General features: G+C 39.4%; 1 pseudogene; it reads left to right on the forward strand.

Annotated features, from left to right (window-relative positions):
• The first annotated feature begins 20978 nt into the window (after positions 1–20978).
• Positions 20979–22484, forward strand: LOC101277581 (ornithine aminotransferase, mitochondrial-like; annotated as a pseudogene).
• Positions 22485–23778: the final 1294 nt, after the last annotated feature.

A 23778-nucleotide genomic window follows, 5' to 3' on the forward strand; every position in this document is an offset into this window, starting at 1 on the left:
GGGTTGATATTGGTTTTCCTCTACAAGTGGAAGATTGAGACCCAACATTAAATAGTTTAGCCCAGGTTAATGGTAAAGGGAAAACAAAACCACAAAACATAGCCAGCCACTGGTTTTCCTGTTGAGTGTTCTATCCTCGTTATGAAGTGGAGCTGTACCCTCTATGGTCTTTGGCCCCCATGTCCTCAGCCTGCCTTTTGTCTCTGAAAAAACTTAGGCAAAGAATAAGTTTAATCAGAGAAATGAGAAAACGCAGAAACAAAGGAAAACAGTCAAAGGACACCAAATAATAATAGTTTAGTCATTAAGCAAAGTCAAGGACTTTTAGTTTCTCCTCAAGGGCTATAGAGAATATTCTGAGCCATATCCTGTGAGCTGTCTTGTAGATACTGAAAGCCCCACTGGGTGGAAGAAGTTAACGGCATGATGACCCGAGTGGAACCATGACAGAAGCTGCCCCAATTCTGAGAACTGGCCTCAAAGAAATGGGAACAAACTGACCCTGGAACTAAAGAGTAACTGTATTTAAAACAATCAAGATGACGCTGGTCAGACAACAAATGACCAATTTCAAGATGACGGTCAGAGCTGCCTGTGCTGTTTCTGCATGTGCCCCCCTCCCTCCACCTATAAAAGCTCTTGACCAGTGGTTGTCAGTGAGGGGAGTTGGCCTTTGGATGGGAGTCTGCCCTGCCCCCAAGCCCCGGTTGCCGGCATCCAAAGTAAAGCAAACTTCCCTTTCCATCAAACTTGTCTCTTTATTGACTTTGGAACAGCGAGCAGCCAGACCTCTACTTTTGGTTACAAGTATGACTGTGTGTTTTCTGTATTTTATTCATTATAAGGTGCGTTTCTGATATATTGGTCCTGCCATCAGTCTAAAAATACAACATTAATAATAATTCATTCTTAAGGACCATGTTTTATTTCCAAAAGATGGAAGAAATAAAGCTGAAAGATATAGAGCTAAAAAAAAGTACAGAGGTAAGACAGCTGGAGACTTTTGGTAAAATTCAATCGCAAACTGAAAAAAGAAAAAAAGTAAATATATCACTGCTGATGCATATAATATACCCTAGAACTAGGCAGACAGATGGATCCAGCATGAGAAATTTTTGCTTGCCCTAGAATGAGAATGCATTTAATTATATTACAAAATTTTCTACCACTAGCTTCAAATTACAAAACTAATATATATTTAATTTAATTTAAATGACAAATTTCTACAATTAGAAAAGAGTCTGGGTTAACGCTCTTAAATTACAAAAATATTATTTGCCCTTTGCCATTTCATTACCAAACAAAATAATTTAAGCTCCTCCCGGACAACCATATAGCGTCCAGTGTCCCCCTTATATTTATGGGGGAATCTACCTATTGGTAATGATTTATCTATCTTCTTTAACTCCTACTTTTCATTCAATGCTTAATCACCATCACCTCTTACCCCTTACTTCCCCTACCCTCCATCTTGATCCCTGGACATCTATTTTCCTTGCAGCGGCAATCCTGTCCCTTGTCCTTCATTGGTCTTGAATTCTGTAGGCTCTTGCCTACTGCTATCTGCGGGACCCTATGTCTCCTCCAAAGATCCTTCCCCCAACTTTTCATGTTCCAATCTACCTGCCAACCAGCTATATGAACCTCATCGGAAAATTCTGCATCTTATCACTTTTTCCTCCAGAGTAATTTCCTCTCTGTCTGTCTCAATTTCTCCCACCCAAATTCGTCATATGGTCTTTTATATTATTATTTTTATGTTAAAAGAAAATATAAGTTGTCTTCCCAACAGGAAGGGCAATTATGTTCAGGGGTAATATTCCAACTTTTTAGCAGAAAAAAATGACAAAATCACCAAGCTACCGGAACTGACTGCAGCAAGGCTGCAACTCTGAATGACAACCCAGCAGGAAGAGATTCCTCTGACCTCTTAAAGCAGTGATTTGCAAACCTGTTGCATATTGGAATCACCTGGGGAACTTTTCAGGCCCACCGGTGACTGGCACCAGTCCCAGTCCAATTCAACCAGAATCTCTGATGGTGGGTCCAGGTGTTGCTATGTCTTAGAGCCTTTGCAGCTGATGTGTTAATGTGTAGAGACGGTAACAGCCACCAGTTTGGATTACTGAGATGAGCAGCCATTGCTGTCACTGCTCAAACTGTAGCCAGTTTTTATTTTTGGGGGGGGGGGGCGCTGCATCGGGTCTTAGCTGCAGCGCACGGGATCCTCGTTGACGCATGCGGGATCTTTTCGTTGCGGCAAGGGCTTCTCTCTCTGGTGGCGCACTGGCTCCAGAGCACGTGGGCTCTGTAGTTTTGCAGCACGCGGCCTCTCTCAATGAGGCGTGCGAGCTCATTAGTTGTGGCGCACGGGCTTAGATGCCCCTGTGGCATGTGGGATCTTATCTTAGTTCCCCGACCAGGGATCGAACCCGCATCTGCTGCAGTGGAAAGTGGATTCTTTACCACTGGACCACCAGGGAAGTCTCATGTAGCCAGTTTTTGAAATGGATGGTTTTTCTCAGGCCCAAAGGGGTGATGTGAATTTAGCAAATTCCACACAAGAATCAGTGGCTAAGTAGAAACTCTGTCTTCACCCTCTGACTCCCAGGGAAGTCTTCTTTCCAATGTACCAGACTCCGACTGGACACACTCAGCATTCCTGTGTATTACAACCACATCACACATGCATGTTGTCGTTGTTGCATGTTTCTGTGTAGTCTCATTGACCTACTTTCCTGAGCCTTCATCAAAGGCAGTTACTGAGGATGATGAGGCTACAGCCCTATTTAAGACTCACCATGCAATGTCTTTCAATAAGCAGACAGTCGTCATTACAAGCTGACAGAAACCAAAGAACAGAGCAGAGGGGAAGCCCTCTGTTACTCTGATCTCATTGCAGGATCCAGATGGTGTCTTGTACCAGGAGGATTCTGTGGGGATACAGGTGAGCAGTATTTACAGCATCTGTGCAAGGGGGTAGCTGAACTAGTAACACGGATCCAGAATGAGTAGAAAATAGCCTTGTTCAGTTTATTCCCTTATTGTATAGGTGAAGCCAAACTCATGCAGTGGGCTGGGATGCAGAGCTAAAATTAGAAATCATGTAGCCTGATCATCACTGGAATGCTACACCAACTCCATTGTGATGCAGGGGCGAGTGTGCCTTACAGTGTTCCTTACGAAGGAAGGGAGAGAGAGAGAGAAAGAGAGACAGAGAGATATCTCCTGTATTCACTGTACTTAATCCATCAAGGTTGTTTGACCCTGATACCTGATTTCAAATTCAGGCAGTCTACCTCACTACAAATAACTCAATTTCATTTCTTTTTATGGCTGAGTAATATTCCATTGTATATATGTGCCACATCTTCTTTATCCATTCGTCTGTTGATGGACACCTAGAGTCTGTCATACAGAGTGAAGTAAGTCAGAAAGAGAGAAACAAATACCATATGCTAACACATATATATGGAATCTAAGAAAAAGAAAAAAGGTCATGAAGAACCTAGAGGTAAGACGGGAATAAAGACACAGACCTACTAGAGAATGAACTTGAGGACACAGGGAGGGGGAAGGGGAAGCTGTGACAAAGTGAGAGAGTAGCATGGACATATATACACTACCAAATGTAACATAGATAGCTAGTGGGAAGCAGCCACATAGCACAGGGAGATCAGCTTGGTGCTTTGTGACCACCTAGAGGGGTGGGATAGGGAGGATGGAGGGAGATGCAAGAGGGAAGAGATATGGGAACATATGTATATGTATAACTGATTCACTTTGTTATAAAGCAGGAACTAACACACCACTGTAAAGCAATTATACTCCAATAAAAATGTTAAAGGACAAAAAATTCCGGCAGACTAAAAAAAGAACTCAGACTTTTTCAATCTTATGCTAAACGGCCTCCCCAAAGGTATTTAATAATTCTAATAAATAATCTGTATATTGCCTTTCAATCTGTCCATTTCATGTAAATATATAATAATATTAATTTGGTGCAATGTACTGTCACCGGCCTATCAGGGTTGGAAATATAATCCTTCCATGATACTATTTAGATCATAGAGACTGTGAGATAAGATTAGGGTAAAAGGGGTTTCTGGTTGTTTTCTCCTCTTTTCCCAGAGGTATGGGGAAAATTATTATGTGCAAAGTGCCTTAGGGTCTTCAAAGGAGAGCTGCCGTAACAATATAAACGTATAATTGTTTTGTACGTGAAAAAAGAACAGGAATTCTAGGATTACTAGTAACTAAAACAATTCTGAATTTTGAGGATAGAAACCTGCACTCTAATTCCTCCAAATCAGTCTTGGATATTAAAAAGTACAACCCAATTATAAAATGTTTCATTACAGCAACCGAGCAATCTCGTTTGCCACTCACCTAGCGGTGTGCCGAATTTTCCTCTGACTATAAAACAGAGATCTTGTAACCCATAAGCAGGAATGTGAACAGCCCCTGCTGTGATATTTAATTTACAGGGAAAAAAAGAAAGAAAGGAAATCCAAACTGCAGCCTTGGGCTAGCAGTCTGTGGCTCAGACACGCTACATTTTAACCAGCCTAAAATATTAAATGTTTAGGCTCAGGGGATCTGTGATAGTTTAGACCCAGCTGTAATATCGGTTTAACAATCAGAAAAAAAAATAACTTTTCATTTCGGAAGCAAAATTAAACTGTCATTAAACAATGTAATTGACTGAGCGTTATAACTTTGAGCTATGACTCAAATAGAGGTGAGCACAATACCATTGTCTCAAATTGTCAGTAATTACAGTCATCATTTAATGTAATTTATCTAGCAACCATTAAATAACCCAGGAATAAAGCCTAATAAACTGTATAAATGTATTTTATGGATGCAAAGTATTTTACGTAACTCTATGTGTACATATAAATAAACCCCATTAATCCAGACAGGGGAGAGTGGATTTATACAGACACTGAATATTGTTGAAATTGTTCAGACATAAGATCTCTGTTGGGATTAACGATGCAGCATTAAAGTGATTTGAGTGCTGAAAGGGAAAAAAGAGAACGCCCAACATCTTAGAGATCTTTCTAGGTTAGATTTTTATAACGGGATTTACTCTTTTGAAATTAAAGCATTCATTGTAGAGTGTGTTGAAATTCACTGAATGAGTGTATTTGGGAGGCAGAATGGCATGGGGGTTAAGCTGAAGCTAAATGGTTTGAATCCTAATTCTGCCACTTACCTTGCTGGGAGGTTATATTTAATGAAATGCCGCCTTTAATGAACAAAAGGGGGAGAGTGCTCGCCACTGAGTCTGCACAAGAAAATCTTGATCAGATACTTATTGCATTTAATGTCCTTATCCAGACTCTGACTCAAGGAGACACTGATTCATTAAATAACAGAACCCAAAAGTATCCTGATACTCAGACATTGAGTCCACAAATGAGCCCATCCCTGGTCCAAAGCTGTCCTGAAGCAAGGCTGCCTGTGGGGTAGAAAGGCAAGATTTGGGGTCCACGAAGGCTGGGGGAATTGTGTAATTCTGACAAGTCATTGAACATCTCTGAGCTTCATCAGCGTTTATTGGTAAAGTGGAGATAATGCCAACTCAGGATTGTTGGAAGGATTCAATTAAATGAAAGAATACTTCAATACATGGTAACTTTTATTGAGAGGTAAGGTAATGATATTAGCATCATTTTTAAAACATGCTGTCTAACAAAGAGAAAATGTTTTAACGGTAGTCATTGAGCATAACCGGGGTATTGAAATTCAGATGATCAATTATTCTGAGCTGAATGTGGCATCACCTCTTAGCCTAATTCAGTCATTCAGTGGTTGCTAGATGTGAGCTACATTACCCTTAATCTTTGCAGGTCCAAATTCAAAAAATAAATAATTTGCTCAAGCCATATAGCTAGATAACGTCCCAAGTGTATTAGTCATGGTGTCCAGAGACACAGAACCAGTAGGAGATATACAGATATGTAAATACGTATGTGTGTAAGAGACATTGTAAGGTGTGGTTTCAAGTGACTGTGGAGGCTGAGAAGTCCCAGGACCTGCCCTCTGTGAGCTGGGGACCCTGGGAGGTGCTGGTGTAGTCTGAAGGCCTGAAAGCCCAAGAACCAGTGGTGTAGATTCCAGCCCAAGTCTGAAGGCCTGAAATACAGGAGCACCAAGGGTGACGTTGGATGCTCACACAGTTAGGGGAATTCAACCTTCCTCTGCCTTTTTGTTCCACTCAGGCCCTCCATAGATTGGATGAGGCCCACCCACGCTGGAGAGAGCAGTCTGCTTCGCTCAGTCTGCGATTCAAATGCTAATCTCTTCCAGAAACACCCTCACCCAGCAACTATGTTAACCAGCTAGCTGTTCATCCCCTGGTCTGCTCAAGCTGACACAGAACTAGCCATCACACCCATGTCTTGGCTTCTGTCCGTGATTGTGCTATTGTAAAAGTGGCTTTTACTCCGGCTCTCTTTGGTTCTCCTTATTTTTTCCAAGAGCAGAACAATTTTGTTTTTCAAATGAAATATTACTTGGACTCACAGAAAAAGTGGGAAGGGAACTTTAGCCCTTCACCAACCCTCCCAGACCCCACACGCTTGAGACTCCTTTGGGGGAACCCTAAGGCTCTGTGGAATCCAGATTGAAAAGCACTCTTCCACAGTAATGCACTGTCTCCGCAGCCTATTGGGGAAGGGAAATTCAAGAACTGAATATTCTTATGCGCTTTTGAAAGTAATAAATCTATTTGGACATTATACTAAATTTAGCAAGTCTTCTATTATGAATTATTAAAGGAATGTCAGATTCATGTATTAAACTTCTGAAAAGGCTTTTTCTTCCAGGAGATTATGTGATAAAATATGATAAAATGTGACAAAAATCTAATTTAGAAGTGAGTACGCTTTTCCATGCGACTTTCTAGTACCTTTAATATCTTTTATGCTACTCTATTTCTCCTGAAAAAATGCCAATTAGAATATGAGAATATATGTATACACGTGTGTCTACATCTTGCCTTTGTGTATGGATAAAAGACCAAGCAAGAAAGAAAAAGGCTAATACCGAGTCTTGCCGTTTATTTTCTCACTTGAATCTTGACTACACCCAGGTCTCAAATGCCCATGGCTAAGCATGAGGTCCTTTTATGTTAATAGTCAATCTTGCTTGCTGTTTCTTACCTGCTCAGTACAGACCTCCCAGTCTCTTGCGGACCTGCACTCACGAGCTTCTACGTACCCTCATGAGTATGTAGCGCGTGTGCTCACGAGCCCACATAAGTGATCACCTGTCATTGGCTTCTGCCCCTCAGCCCTCCCAGCCTCACCTCAGCATCCTCTGCTTCCAAGAAGAGCGGAGCCCTTCCAGTTCACCTTTGGCTGAGAAGAAGAATCCTCAACTGAATTGCATTTGCACTCTTGTCACACAAATATGTGTTGTCCCCGTATGTGTGGATCTATTTCTGGATTCTCCATTCTGTTCCAGTGCTCTACTTGCCCACCTTCATGGCCACACCACGGTGGCTTGGGGACTGTTACTCTACAAGCAGTCTTAAAACCTGGTCATTTTAGTCCTCCAACTTTGTGCCTCTTTTCCAAAGTTGTTTGGTCTATTCTCGAGCCTTCACATTTCCATGCAAATTTTAGAGCCGGTTTTTCCGTTTCTACAACAACAAACAACCACAAAGCACCCTTTTGGCATTTTGTATGGGATTGAATTGAATCTATTGATCAGTCTGAGAGAGTTGCCATCTTGACTACACTGAGTTATTGGACCCATGATACATTCTATTTCTCCATTTATTTAGGTCTTGAATTTCTCTCAGTTAGGTTTTGTAGTTTTCAGTGAATAAGTCTTGGACATCTTTTGTCAGATTTATCCCCTGGTGTTAAGTATTTTTGATGCTATTATAAGTGTTTCTGTTTAATTTCAATTCGTGATTATTCATTGTTAGTACATAAAAATACAATTGCTTTTTAAAAATTGGTCTTTTATCCTGCAACTTATTTGTCCTATTCATGTTTTTGTAGATTTCATCTATCAGTTTTTTCTTCATATATGTTAAAGCTCTGTTATTAAATGCATAAACATTGAGGCTCATTAAGTCCTCTTGATCAATTGCCTCTTTACCATTATGAAATGACCTTCTTTATCCATGGTAATATCTACTGCTCTGAAATCTAGTTTTTCTGCTACTAATATACCCAGTCCAGCTCTCTTTTTATTTTTTTTTTATTTTTTATTTTTTTATGGTACGCGGGCCTCTTACTGCTGTGGCCTCTCCCCTTGCGGAGCACAGGCTCCGGACGCGCAGGCTCAGCAGCCATGGCTCACGGGCCCAGCCGCTCCGCGGCATGTGGGATCTTCCCGAACCGGGACACGAACCCGTGTCCCCTGCATCGGCAGGTGGACTCTCAACCACTGCGCCACCAGGGAAGTCCCACCTCTCTTTTTGATTAGTCTTCATATGGTATATGCTTTCCAAGCTTTTATTTTTAACCTCTTTATGTCTTTATATTTAAAGTGTTTTCTGTAGGCAACACTGAGTTGAGTTTTGGTTTGTTATCCAATCTGATCATTTCTGATTTAATTGAATTTTGAGGTAATCTACATTAAATGTGATTTCTAATATGATTAGATTTAAATCTATCTATCTTATTATTCATTTTATATTTGTTCCATCTGTTCCTTGTTTTATTTTCCTGTTTTTTAAAAATTAATTGGAGGACTTCCCTGGTGGCGCAGGGGTTGAGAGTTCGCCTGCCGATGCAGGGGACACCGGTTCGTGCCCCGGTCCGGGAAGATCCCACATGCCGTGGAGCAGCTGGGCCCGTGAGCCATGGCCCCTGAGCCTGTGCGTCCGGAACCTGTGCTCCGCAACGGGAGAGGCCACAGCAGTGAGAGGCCCGCGTACCGCAAAAAAAAAAAAAAAAAAAAAAAAAAATTAATTGGATATTTTAGATGAGTCCATTGCATCTTGCTTTTTGGCTTACGAGAGCGCACTCTTTGGCTATTTCAGTGGTGGCTGAGGGTTAATGGTACACATCTTTATCATATTTGCCGTCTACCTTCAAATTATATGATAACACTTTAGTAGAATGTTAGTGTGAGAACCTTGCAGTAGTACGCTGCGGTTTCTCCCATCCTGCTTTCCTGCTATTATTGTGATCATCTTACATTTGCAGATGCTATAAATTCCACACTACACTACATTGCTGTCATTTTTGTTTAAACAGTCAATTGATATTTAAAGAGATTTTTTAAATAAGAAAAAAAAAAAGATCATATTATTCCCCATGTAGTTATCCCTATCAATACTCCTGTTTCTTTGTGTAAATCACTATTTCGACCTGGCATCCTTTTCCCTTTGTGTGAAAAATTTTCTTTAGTATTTCCTGTAGTGATGATAGATCTGCTGGTGTTGAATTTTTTTTAGCTTATTTGTGTCTTTAAAAGTTTCTATTTCACTTATATTTGAAAGATATTTTCACTAGTTATAATTTTGAGTTAATTTTTTTTCTTTTAATACTTGAAACTGTTGTTCTCACTTGCATTGATTATAAAAAGAAATCTACTATTATCCTTATCTTTATTCCCTCTTAAATTATGTGTCCTTTCTCTGATTGATTTATTATTTTATCTTAGCACTAGTTTTTCATAATTCGTTAATGATGTGTGCCTTCATATAATTTTCTTTGTGTTTTTTGTGCTTGGAACTTACTGAACTTTTTGAATATATGGGTGTATGGTTTTCACCAAATTTGGAAACTTTTTGCCAGTATTTCTTTAATTATTTTTTTTCACCTCTCCTCCCTGAAAGCATTTCTATTGCACACAAACTAGGCCACTTAATATTTCCCTACAAGTCATCAATACTCTGTTCATTTTCCTTTGATGTTCTTTTCTTTGCACATTTCTCCTTGGATAATTTCTACTGCTTTGGCTTCAAGTTTACCAACCTTTCCTTCTGCAACATCTGATCTGTCATTAGTTCCATCAAGTGTTCTTTTCATCTCACAGTTTGTGGTTTTCACCTCTAGAAATTCAATTTGGATCTTTCTGATATTTTCCATGTATTCACTTAGCTTTTTGAATATGTAAAATACAACCATAGTAATTATTCAATACCCTCCTCTGCTAATTCTATTGTCTGTGTCAGTTCTTCATCAGTTTCAATTGATTAACTATTCTCCTCTGTATGGACCATAATTTCCTGCTTCTTTGCACACATTGTACATTTTTTTAACTGGCTATCAGACATCGTGAGTTTTACCTTGTTGAGTACTAGATATTTTTGTATTACTAAAAATATTCTTGACTTTTATTCTAGGATGCAGTAAAGTTACTTGCAAGCAATTGGACCATTTCAACTCTTGCTTTCAAGATTTTTTTAGGTATTCCAAATTGGAAATAAATGTTACCTTGTCACTAATTCCAGATGACATGATATTATATACAGAGAACCCTAAAGACTTTCTTAAAAACTGTTAGAACTAATCAACAAATTCAGTAAATTTGCAATATACAAAATCAATACACAAAAAAGGGTATTGTATTTCTATACACTAATAACAATCAGAAAGAGAAATTAAGAAAACCATCCCATTTACAATTTCATAAAAAAGAATAAAATACCTAGGCATAAACTTCACCAAGGAGGTGATGGACCTATACACTGAAAACTATAAGACATTAATGAAATGAATTGAAGAAGACATAAATAAATGGAAAGATATTCCATACTGATGGATTGGAAGAATTAATATTGTTAAAATTTTCATACTACCCAAAGCAATATTCAGATTGAATGAAATCCGTATCAAAATTCTAATGGCATTTTTCACAGAAATACAGCAAAAATCCTAAAATTTGTATGGAACCACAAAAGACCCTAAACAGCCAAAACAATCTTGAGAAAGAAGCCATCACACCTCCTGATTTCCTTCTTTATTACAAAGCTATACTAATTAAAACAGTATGGTGATATTGGCATAAAAACAGACACATAGATCAATGGAATAAAACAGAGAGCCAGGAAAAAAGTCCACACATATAGAGTCAATTAATTTACAACAAAAGAGTCAAGAACATGCAATGGGGAAAGGATAGTCTCTTCAATAAATGATGTTGGGAAAATTGGAGAGATACATGCAAAAGAATGAAACTGGCCCACTAGCTTACACACACACACAATTTCATTCAAAATGGATTACAGACTTGAACATAAGACCCGAAACCATGAAACTCCTAGAAGAAGACATAGGCAGTAAGCCCCTCAACATAGGTCTTGGTGATGATTTTTTTAATCTGACACCAAAAACAAAAGCAAGAAAAGCAAAAATAAACAAGTGGGACTACATCAAACAAAAAAGCTTCTGCACTGCAAAGAAAACCATCAACAAAATGAAAAGGCAACCTACTGAATGGGAGAAAATATTTGCAAATTGTATATGTGACAAGGAGCTAATACCAAAACACATAAAGAACTCATACAACCCAATAGCAAAAAAAAAAACCCAAACAATCCGATTTTAAAATAGGTAGAAGCCCTGAATAGACATTTTTCCAAAGAAGACATACAGATGGCCAACAGGTAAATGAAAAGATCCTCAACATCATTAATCATCAGGGAAATGCAAATCAGAACTGCAGTGAGATATGACCTCACACCTGTTACAATGGCTGCTATTGAAAGGATAAGAAATCCTTTCAGAAGTTCTTTTCTGGGCCTGGAGCAGTTTGGATACACTGATCAGGACTCCCCTAAATATTCAAAGGACACCTTCTGCAGCTCCTTACTGTTCTTTCTTAGTACAGACACGTCCGATGTTCTGTCCAGCAAACTCTAGACTCCTTTTTCTCCTGGACTTTCAGCACTGACCCCTCAACCCAGGGAGTTCACTGGGCTCTCCTCCCTGCACTGCAGCCTGGAGACCCTCTTAGAGCCCTAATACAGAGCAGTTATATGGACCACTATTTTCATTTGCTCCCTCTTTCAGGGATCAATATGTGTCATTGAGCAATGTCCAATGCTTTGGAAACCATTGTTTCATACATTTGGTACAGTTTTTTTTGTTTTTTGTTTGTTTGTTTGTTTCAGACCAGAAGGTAAATCCAGTCCCTGTTACTATAATCTTCATGAAAAGTTTAACTTCCTCCTGATTTTTTAAAATTGGAAATCTGGCTCCTTTAGATGCACTGGAGAGAAAAAAAAAAAAAAGCCAAACAGAAAGACAAACCTGAATAAGGTCTACCTTGGAGAATCCAAGGGCAATATGAAGATACCAGGGGTAGGTGAGTATATGGGGAGAGAGTATGTTATGAGTGGTTCTGGATTCACAAAACACAAAGTTTTTTCCTCTTAAATCATCACACTGTCCAGCACGAACAGCCTCACACGGTTGCAGCACCTGTTATGTAAGGCTGACCTGACTTAAAAGTGTGAACCAACCTTTATTCAGAATTAATTTTTGATCCTTTGACCTTCTATAAATTCTTAGCTTCAAAATGCCAAAAAGCTTCAAAAGTTTAATCAAAATGATGTCATTCCTTTTCATGGTGAGATTCTGCACACGGCCTTTTAATAGTGGCTATGATTATTACAACTAATGGTTTTCATTCTCATTAACACACTTATATTTCTCATAAAGTATAAAGAGACCAAAAATTCTCATACATCGATTAAATGTACCACAATGTCACATCTAAACAAATAACCAAATTATTTTGGAATTGATGTTAGAAAAAAATGCATGGGCCCACAAGAAAATCTGTCCAGTTGTTTTGCCTTTTCATTCCTGCCTACACTCTTTGCTTCTTTTTTTTTTTTTTATTGGAGTATAGTTGCTTTACAATGTTGTGTCTGTTTCTACTGTACAGCAAAGTGAATCAGTTATATATATATATATATATATATATATATATATCCCCTCTTTTTTGGATTTCCTTCCCATTTAGGTCACCACAGAGCACTGAGTAGAGTTCCCTGTGCTATACAGTAGGTTCTCATTAGTTATCTATTTTACGCATAGTAGTGTATACATGTCCATCCCAATCTCCCAATTTATCCCACCCCCCTTTCCCCCACTGGGTGCCCATACATTTGTTCTCTATGTCTGTGTCTATGTCTGCTTAGTAAATAGGTTCATCTGTACCATTTTTCTAGATTCCACATATATGCATTAATATATGATATTTGCTTTTCTCTTTCTGACTTACTTCACTCTGTATGACAGTCTCTATTTCCATCCACGTCACTGCAAATGACACCATTTCATTCCTTCTTATGGCTGAGTAATATTCCACTGTATATACGTACCACATCTTCTTTATTTACACTGGCTATTGTAAACAGTGCTGCAGTGACTATTGGGGTGCATGTATCTTTGGGAATTATGGTTTTCTCCAGATATTTGTTCTAAACTTTGCTCTGCAAAGCTTGAGCAAGCAGCAGAACCCAAGGAAGGGTATTGCGGTATTCACCTCGAAGAGCTGCGCCATGTGGGTGCCAGAGGCCACAGGGGCTCAGTGAACAAGGCCAGTGAAGCCCATCAAGAATTAAGGTGACTCCAAATGATTTGTGTTCTAGTTGCCTAAGGCAGTGATGTCAGCGTAACATAGGGATACATTCCTGAGCACCGTGGGTATGAATCATCAAACTTGAGCAGCAGAAAGATAAGGAATCACCATATGCAGTAGAAATTCAAGAACCCAGGGCACTACAGAAATAGTACTAGAGGTCTTACCCAGCCCTTTGCAGCTCAACAATCACAGACAAGTTTTCAATGAATTATACCTAAGACACAAAAAGTGACCATTAAGGCTTACCAAGTACCTGGCACTGTAGTCACAACCTGACATATGTCTCGTTCTAACCTCACAGCAGCTATGGAACTGCGAGGAATTGTGTGCACTGTGGTCCACATTTCACAGATGAGAAAACTGAGGCCCCTACTATGTGGCAGAACTGGTATTTGCATCCAAGGCTAATTCCAAAGGATTTTTCCTTCTTTTCATTTATTCATTTTTGAATACACAATAGATTCACATGGTACAGAACTGAAAAGGTAAAAAATGCCATAAAATAAAAGGTAAGCCCCCCTCCTACCTCTACACAGTTTCCCTCCCAAGGGGCAGCTAATTTATTAGTTTGTAAACACTTCGAGAGACGTTTACCAGCTCCAGCAGTTCTGTTAGTTTTTGCTTCATGTATTGAAACATTTTGATGGTCTGCTGTTAAGTTCATAAAAGTTTAGGATGGCTGTCTTCTTAGAGGATGGACTCATGTATCCTTATGTAACGTTCCTCTTTATCACTAATAATCTTCCTTGTTCTGAAATCTACTTTGTATGATACAATATAGCTCTTCCCTCTTTCTTTTGATTAGTATCAGCTTGGTTTACCTTCCTCTCTTTGCTTTTAGCTTACCTGAGTCTTTATGTTTATAATATATTTCTTGCCTGCCACCTCAATTCTCTGATGCGGCCAAGAAAGGCATTTATTTTCAGTTGTTCAAGCTTCTTGTTTAAGGTTGGAAACAATGACTTCCAAGCTGTTTACAGGTCAGAGCTGAATCCAGAAGTTTTTCTCAGCCCAATCATTTTTTAAGATAGTTCTCTCTTAGAGACAATGAACATACATTTTTTTTTTTTTTTTTTTTTTTTGCGGTACGCGGGCCTCTCACTGTTGTGGCCTCTCCCGTGCAGAGCACAGGCTCCAGATGTGCAGGCTCAGCGGCCATGGCTCACGGGCCCAGCCTCTCCACGGCATGTGGGATCTTCCCGGACCGGGGCACGAACCCGTGTCCCCTGCATCGACAGGCGGACTCTCAGCCACTGCGCCACCAGGGAAGCCCTGAACATACATTTTAATAAATAGAAATTTTTACCTTTCTGTTGATTAGAGCAGTAGTATGTGCATTGAATTCACTTGGATTATATGCATTGTTTCAAAGCATAATAAAAAGGAGAAAAAATAGGATTTGGCTCTATATATCATTTTAAGATTGGACTTACATTTGTCACAAGACTGTTCTTACTAACTATGCTAGCACTACTACCATATAGTAATTACTACTACTATACTTACTAACTATACTAACTCTGTGAAAGCACTAAGATCCAAGGAGCCTAAGTTAAACAATTCGACCTGTAGTCTATTTTTTTTTTTTTTGGAAAAGAAAATGCCTAAGATTAACTTGGAAAAAAAGCTGCAGACAGTCTTAAAGCGACCTTAACTGCTTCCTGGACCATAATTTTCCTTGGATCTGCAGACTCTTATAGTTTGGTAGTTTGTTCTTAAAAAATGCAATGTTACAATTTAATAAAGAGAAACCACCTATACATTTTATAGAAAAGTTCCTGAATCTAACCATCCCCCCTCCCCCGATGGGAAATCATAAATAGTGACTATTTCCAGGGGCAAAGAGGATCTAAACAATTGAGGTAACAATAAAGCATCTTTTAGGATATTCTCTTGCTCCCTTTTAAGTGATAACTCAGATCTCTTAGAGTAGATAGTGTTCCTAACCATCAAAAAACAATCTCTGCAATTTACAGACCTGACATAGTTCATGGGAGTTTTGTACAACTATCAAATTTCATTCATAAATGTAGATTTGTGATACCTTTTGCTTACATCGTATAGTTGGAAAAAATATCGTGTCTAAGCTATGACAATTCCTGCCCTTAAGAGCATTTCTGATTGAACTTTTAAAATTGAACAGAGCATATTATTTCAGTCATATATTGCTGATTATCTCAATGTTATATATTGCTAAAATGTAATGACTTAAACCACACCTGTTTATTTTCCTTAAGTTCCTGTGGGCAGACTAGTGGACTCTTCTGCTGTCTAGCCTGACCTTACCTGGGAGAGGCCTTCAGCTGTGGGAGCCTGCATGCCTCAACCGTGAGAGGTGGGGTTACTGGGCCATGATTACCATGTGTGGTAGTCATGGTAATCATGATTACCACGTGATTACCACCCTCCATCCCAAGTACCATGTGTGCTGATGTCCCACTGGCCAGAAGTCATACAGCCAATGGGAAGGGGAATTTATATGAGTCTGGACGCTGGGAGACTTGATTCATTGGAGGCCATTGCTGTAAAAATATCCTACTCCTTTTGACTCCACGTGTTCACATATTTCCCAAGAACCCCAAAACCGCACCTAATCACTGCACACAGCTCAAAGTCCAGGATCTAGTAGTAATTAAATCGAATAAAGATCTAGTAATATGGATCTGGTAATCTGCCCCAGATCCTGATGCAAATGAGGCTTCAGAAGTGAGTTTCTCAACTGCAGCTCTTTGGGCTCCTCCTAAAAATGGATCTGTGAATTAAATAGTTACTTTAGTTTTGCCCCATGCACCCAACATATACTGGTAAGATAAGGAAAAGATAACTTCAACTAGACACCCACATTCCAAAACGAAAGGAACAGAGACACATAGCTTCACTGGTCCATAACGATGATGCAATCCTGCCAGGCACATGCTCTCCAGACCCACAACTCTAAGAACAGGGAATGTTCCTTATAGAGAGAGGGTCTGTCTAGTGCTTCCCTGATCTTTTATTTTCCTTAGCCTTCTGTCTGATTTTTAGCCATTTTAATATGGAGTGAATTTGCCTGGATCTAGCAGCGCTTCTTTTGGAGAAGTCACCATTGTTATGCCCATAGATATTCCTTCCACCTCATCCTCTCTCTCCCCACTTTTTGAAATGTCATTTATACACACATTAGATCATCTCACTGAGTCTCACACTTAACTTCTGTTTTCACTTCCTTTTCAGGACTTGTGATTTCTTCATGAACAAGAAGGGCTGGAGCAAACACACTCAGGTGAGCTGAGATGGAGCAGAATGCCCATCACCTGTTCCAGGTGAGTCTGTAGGCTCCGTGGACCATTTGTCTGGGAATAAGAGGCTGACTTTACTGTTGGGCAACAGCTAATGATATTCTGTGGCTGGAGAGAGAGAAATTAGATGGATAGCAAACAAAATGGAAGGCTCTTTACTGGAAAAAGGAATGGGGAAAAAAGGATGAGACGGGGTGTTTTTGGAGGGGGATGTATCATGTGCAGAACCTGGGTTAAGAAGAATACTAGCACTCCTATTCTATATGTAATAGTTGGCATCAACAACAAGGTCCTGCTGTATAGCACAGGGAATGCTATTCAATATCCTGTGAAAAACCATAATGGAAAAGAATATGAAAAAGTGTGTGTGTGTGTATATATATATATATAACTGAGTCGCTTTGCTGCACAGCAGAGATTAACACAACATCATAAATCAACTGTACTTTAATTTAAAATAAATGAAAAAAAGAAGACAAATGTTAGCACTCCTGTGTTCAACCTCGCATCCTTAGTCCAGACCATGTTTTCTAGACAATTTAGTTCAGCACAGTGTCTTATCATCCCGTGCTTATCACTACCCAGCTAGGAGAGAAAAGAAGAGAGGACAGATAAAGAAAGAATGCATACGTGACACTTCATCAGTCCTCAATAATTTAGGACTGGAAAACTTCCCTAAGATTTCCTGACTGACAGCTGCTCTGCAACACATGCCCCAAGAACATGCTGGATTTTCTGCACAGCCCCTCTCCCCACTATGCATCATTTAAATGAGAGCTTTAGTTGGTAAGGGGATGGAGTGAGTGTGTATAAGCCAGCTATTGATACTTCCCAGGTACCACTCTCTTCTCATAAAAAGATGATGAGGGGGCTTCCCTGGTGGCGCAGTGGTTGAGAGTCCTCCTGCTGATGCAGGGGGACGCGGGTTCGTGCCCCGGTCCAGGAAGATCCCACATGTCGCGGAGCGGCTGTGCCCGTAAGCCATGGCCGCTGAGCCTGCGTGTCCGGAGCCTGTGCTCCGCAGTGGGAGAGGCCTCAACAGTGAGAGGCCCACTTACCACAAAAAAAAAAAAAGACGATGAGGCAAATCAGCATCTTGTAGTAGGCAGATTTGGTAGGAAAGTAAATTGATTTTCTCCTTCACTTGAATGGAAACAAACGAGTTCTCCTGCATTCACGAAAGATATGACTTTCTTAGCACAATGAAGATATTCAAGTCTGATGTTTTAAAACAAACAAGAAAATAAATGAGCATCCAAGAAAAAAATAATTTTGATATCTGGTGTAGCCGAAAAGGCACTGCACTTAGGCCTCCGAATCTCCCAGATGAGTCACTTACTAGTTTTAGGCAAAATACTTAAACACATGAAGCCTCAAACTGTACAGCTGCAAAGCAGAACGGGACATGCATGCAGACCCCACCTCCATTACTATTTTGTTAGGATAGTAAAGATGAGATAATGCTCATGAAAGCATTTCTTTTAAAGCCTGCAGCATCACGCTGATGTAAGACATTATTTTTGTACCGACACCTATCATGAGAAAAATAAAAAATTAACTCAGGACCACGCTGTATGGTTATCGGAAACACTGTACTTTACAATATTTGGTTATTTTAAGGATCCCCATTGCCGTGGGCATGAACATTTAATCAGTCACTGGAAGGAAAAAAAAATACCCCAAAAGTGCTTTGCCTAAGAAAAGCTGATAAAAGAGTCATGCCCTGTTTTCTTCTTAATCTTCCTGCAGCATCTTCCCACCCTTCCCGGCTGCATACTTTGCATCCTTAAGAGTTTTAGGCCATTGAGAATACATATATATATGTACATATATATACACATATATTTTTATATATGTGCACATATATATACACATAAATTTATATATATGTGTGTGTGTGTATATATATATTTATTTATTTAATGACATTGATGTAACAGAAATAGGTGTCATTACCATTGTCAGTAAAAATCTAGCTTCAGGGCCAGAATCTGCGGTCAAACGTGCGACCGGCCAAGTAAAGCTTGGTTCGCTCTGTGACAGAAAAGGCTGCTGAAACTGCATGGGAGTCAAGAGCATTCTCTCCCTCAGGACTCTTCACTTCTGTTGCTACACCTCACCGGTTTGATCATTCACACAGAGTCTCTAAAACAGGAGGAATAGGAAATCATGATACAAGAATAGAGCACATGGAGGCTACCATAAAAGAAACTTCATTTTGCAACTATTTCACATTATTGCTAATGTAGGCATGAAACAGACACACACACTTCTTGCTTACTTAGCGATGTCCTATTTTCCTTAGCTATTCTTAAAGACTGAATAAGGACACCTTTTTACTTCCTTCTCCTTCTTGATTCTAAAAATACTAGGCTGAAGTAAAGTGATAGTGAGAATATAAAAATAGGTACCATTTATTGAGTGTCTGCTCTGGACCAGGCAGTTCACGTACATTTTCCTAGTACGTTATGACTCTTTGGGATGATTCCAGATTGATATCATAATTCTCACTTCCAGACCAGGAAAATAAGTCTCTGAAAGGTTAAGCAATTTGATCAGGTAACACAAGTAGCAGGAGGCAAAGCAGCAAAAAGAGATCTTTAAAAAAATTGTTTTTAATTTTTTCAGATTCTTTTCCATTATAGGTTATTTCAAGATATTGAATATAGTTCCCTGTGCTATACAGTAGGTCTTTGTTGGTTATCTATTTTATATATAGTAGTGTGTATCTGTTAATCCCAAATTCCTTATTTATCTCTCCACACTCCTTCCCCTTTGGTAACCATGAGTTTATTTTCTATGTCAGTGAGTCTGTTTCTGTTTTGTAAATAACTTCATTCATATTATTTTTTTTAGATTTAACATATAACTGACATCATATGATTTTTGTCTTTCTCTGTCTGACTTACTTCACTTAGTATCTCTAGGTCCATCCATGATGCTGCAAATGGCATTATTTCATTAAAAGACATCTTTTGGAATGACTTCCCATTTGCTAGTAAAATCTGTTAGCTAAGTAGCAGGGCATTTGGAAGACGGGAATACTGCTTTCTTTAATTTTCTTTATAACTGAGGAATACCAGAAAATGTGTTGTTATAACCATTGACACTGAACATCTCATAATATCCATTTTTTCTGCCTTTCTATGTAGTGGATGTGGCCAGTTTAAATTCTCTTGAACTAAAGACAGGAGTAGAGGAGACGGAAGAAGGGAAGGAAAGAGGGAAGAAGGAAGAGGGGGAAAAGAAACCTAAACGGAATTGATTTTCCCTTATTATTCCCAAGTATAATGTCATCATTTTATGCATCAATTCTAGGTGTAATTAAGGTGCAGAATATAGGGGTGATTCTCTTGTGGAAAGCTGTTTTATTAGTCAGGACTCTTTTAGCTGCAAGAGAAATAAAATTCAAATCAAACCAGCTTGTTGGGAACAAAGAGAGAAAGTGAGGATATTTATTTGGTTCATGTAACTGGGGCTCTACTTCTAGGTGTCAGGAAACTTTAGTTTGAATATGATACTGAAAATTTGGTACATTTCAAGGGTTTATGGGCACTAGGATATTGGTAGTTTATAGGGTGCCATGAAATGTACCCCCCTTCTCAAAAACTGGGACCTAAGATCACTCTCAACAGAAAACAGAGTCATACAGAATCACAGTAAAGATACTAGCTCCAGGTCTGCCAGGATTGTCTGTTAGATATTGAGTCTTCTCAGTATAAAGAAAGAATATGTTGGAAGGGAACTGATCAGCTGTGGAAGCAAAAGGAGAAAGGAGAACATTACCATTATTCATCTAAGGAGTCTCTGAGGAAGGGGTGTCCCTGAACAGATACGCAGTTGTTGAGATGCCGCTCATACAGTGGAAGGACCATGGGCTCCAGTCAGATAAACCATTCATCCTACAGATACTTCCAGTGTGCCCACTACTTTTTCTGGACAGTTAGGATGTGTCCACAAAAAAAAACAAAGGTCCCTGCCCAAGGGACTTCCCTGGCAGTCCAATGGTTAAGACTTCGCCTTCCAATGCAGGGGGTACGGGTTCAATCCCTGGTCGGATCCCACATGCCTCACGGCCAAAAAAACAAAACGTAAAACAGAAGCAGGCAGCTGCTCAGTTGACGCTGCGTGTCCTGGGCTGGCTTCCAAGGTGCCACCAGGAGTTATTGGACCCTCTGAAGACCATCCCTGGATCTCGGGTTAAAACTCTGTATTCTAATCTGAACTGTGGGAAAAAGGGTTAGCTCGTTGGTGATATTCCTACTTGAAGGACATCATGTTTTCCAAACTAGCACATTTGCAGACTGTTGCTGTCCTTAGTGGAGTTCATTCTTCAGTGGCTTCTGCTACATCTGTTGCAACTAAAAAACAGTCCAAGGCCCTCCATCCTCTGATTACATTTTTGAACGGGAATCTAGATATGGTGCCCACAACTACCATGCTTTACCTGTAGCCCTGGAGAAAGGAAAAGGTATTTGCATCTGGGATGTAGAAGGCAGAAAACATCTTGACTTTCTGAGTGCCTACAGGGCTGACAGCCAAGGGCATTGTCATCCAAAGATTGTGAATGCTTTGAAAAGTCAGGTGGACAAATTGACCTTAACATCCAGGGCCTTCTACAATAACGTGCTCGGTGAATACGAGGAGTATGTTGCTAAACTTTTCAACTACCACAAAGTTCTTCCTATGAATACAGGAGTGGAGGCTGGAGAGACCGTTGGCAAACTTGCTCGTAGATGGGGATATACCGTGAAGGGGATCCCAAAATACAAAGCAAAGATGGTTTTTGCAGCTGGAAACTTTTGGGGTAGAACATTGTCTGCTATCTCCAGTTCCACAGACCCAACCAGTTATGACAGTTTTGGACCGTTTATGCCAGGTTTCGAAATCATTCCATGTAATGATCTGCCTGCTCCTGAGCGTGCACTTCAGGACCCACACGTTGTCGCGTTCATGGTGGAACCAATTCAGGCGTTGTTGTTCCGGATCCAGGCTACCTTGTGGGCACGTGAGAGCTCTGCACCCAGCACCAGGTTCTGCTTATTGCTGATGAAATACAGACAGGATTGGCCAGAACTGGTAGATGGCTGGTTATTGATCACAAAAATGTCAGACCTGATATGGTCCTTCTAGGAAAGGCACTTTCTGGTGGTTTATACCCTGTGTCCGCAGTGTTGTGTGATGATGAAATAATGCCGACCATTAAACCAGGGGAACACGGTTCAACATAGGGTGGCAATCCTACGGCCCTGGAGGTTTTGGAAGAAGCAAACCTTGCTGAAAATGCAGAGAATATGGGTATCATCTTGAGAAATGAACTCATGAAACTACCTTCTAATATTGTAATGGCTGTAAGAGGAAATTTACTATTTAAATACATTTAAATAGTATTAAATGCTATTGTGATGAGAGAAACCAAAGATTATGATGCTTGGAAGGTGTGTCTGCGACTTCAAGATAATGGACTTCTGGCCAAGCCAACCCACGATGATATCATCAGGTTTGCACCTCTGCTTGTGATCAAAGAGGATGAGATTCTGGAGGCCATGGAAATCATTAAAAAGACCGTCTTGTCTCTCTGAGGGTGACAGTTTTCAGTGGTGCCTGGGAGCCAGCTGGAGACAGGCAGTTCGTAAAGCTCTGTGTTTCTGCATTTAATGCAGACATATTCCACTTCCCCCATGTTAAGGGCTTTTTAAAAAATATATGTTTTTCAGTTCATATATAATAGAATGACATTTATAAAAGTGCAGGTTGCTGTGTAACATAACTAAGAGAATGTCCTGGCATCTTATATTCAATTAAGTGTGTGTGTGTGTGTGTGTGTGTGTGTGTGTGTGCTTTCTAAGGTGAGATGCATCTCTCTATACAGACAACCTTTTAATCAAGTCCCTCAGCACAATTTATATATGTTTTAATAATTTCCTTGCTGGTATAAATTGTTTGTATTTGAAAAAGTTCTATGAGAGTATTGCATAGAAGATTAGCTTAACCTTATAAAGTTGAATCATAATCATTGAATTTTAGGAAGGATTAATGGTTAAGCTTATATAAAATACTAGATTTCAGTAAACTCCATATTGGCTAGCACCAAGATGTATTCTATGAATGTCATTACTTTGAATTAAGAATTATTGTTTAACATTCCTAGATTATGTTTTAAGTGTTTGATATAATTTGTAAAAACTGTTTATTTTCAGTGTTTCTTTAAATTTAAAATAAAGCTCATATTTAAAATGTCTACGTTGGGACCAGTGTGTGGTTACTGCAGTGTTATCAATTACCTCACATTTTAAAGTCCTCTGAGAATATTCTTACCTGTTTTATTTCATGTGTTTTCTAAGAACATTTTGGTTTCTTTGGTAATCTCTAGAAAAACAAATTATGAAAAGTCTCTTTAAGTGCTACCTTTTCCACTTTCAAAATAACTGCTTTTTCCCCATGTGTATGCTAGTATTTACCATTTTTATTAACGTATCCTTCTTATGCATGGTAAAAAAAAAAAAACAGAAGCAATATTATAACAAATTCAATAAAGACTTTAAAAAAAATGGTCCACATCAAAAAAAAATCTTTAAAAAGAAAAGATCCCTGCCCAATATCGTAGACTATAAGCATTAAACCTAATAAATAAGTAAATCATATAGTATGTTAGAAACCAAATAAAAAGGAAAACCTAAAACAAGGTATGAGGAGTCAGGAGGGCCCAGAAGGAAGGGTATGGTGTGATTTGAATTTGAACGGTCGAGGAGTCCTCATGGAGAAGTGGTATTTGAGTGGTGAACGGAAGGTGGTAAGGGAGTTTGCCAGTGGATATCTGGGGGAAACATTCCATGCAGAGCAACTGTCCAAAGATAGGAGCATTCTTGGCACATTTGAGGAATTTCAAGGAGGCCAGGTTGGCAGGAGTTAAGTGAACACAAAGGAA

The sequence above is a fragment of the Orcinus orca genome, chromosome 12, assembly GCF_937001465.1.
Source record: "Orcinus orca chromosome 12, mOrcOrc1.1, whole genome shotgun sequence".
Classification (NCBI taxonomy): Eukaryota; Metazoa; Chordata; class Mammalia; order Artiodactyla; family Delphinidae; genus Orcinus; species Orcinus orca.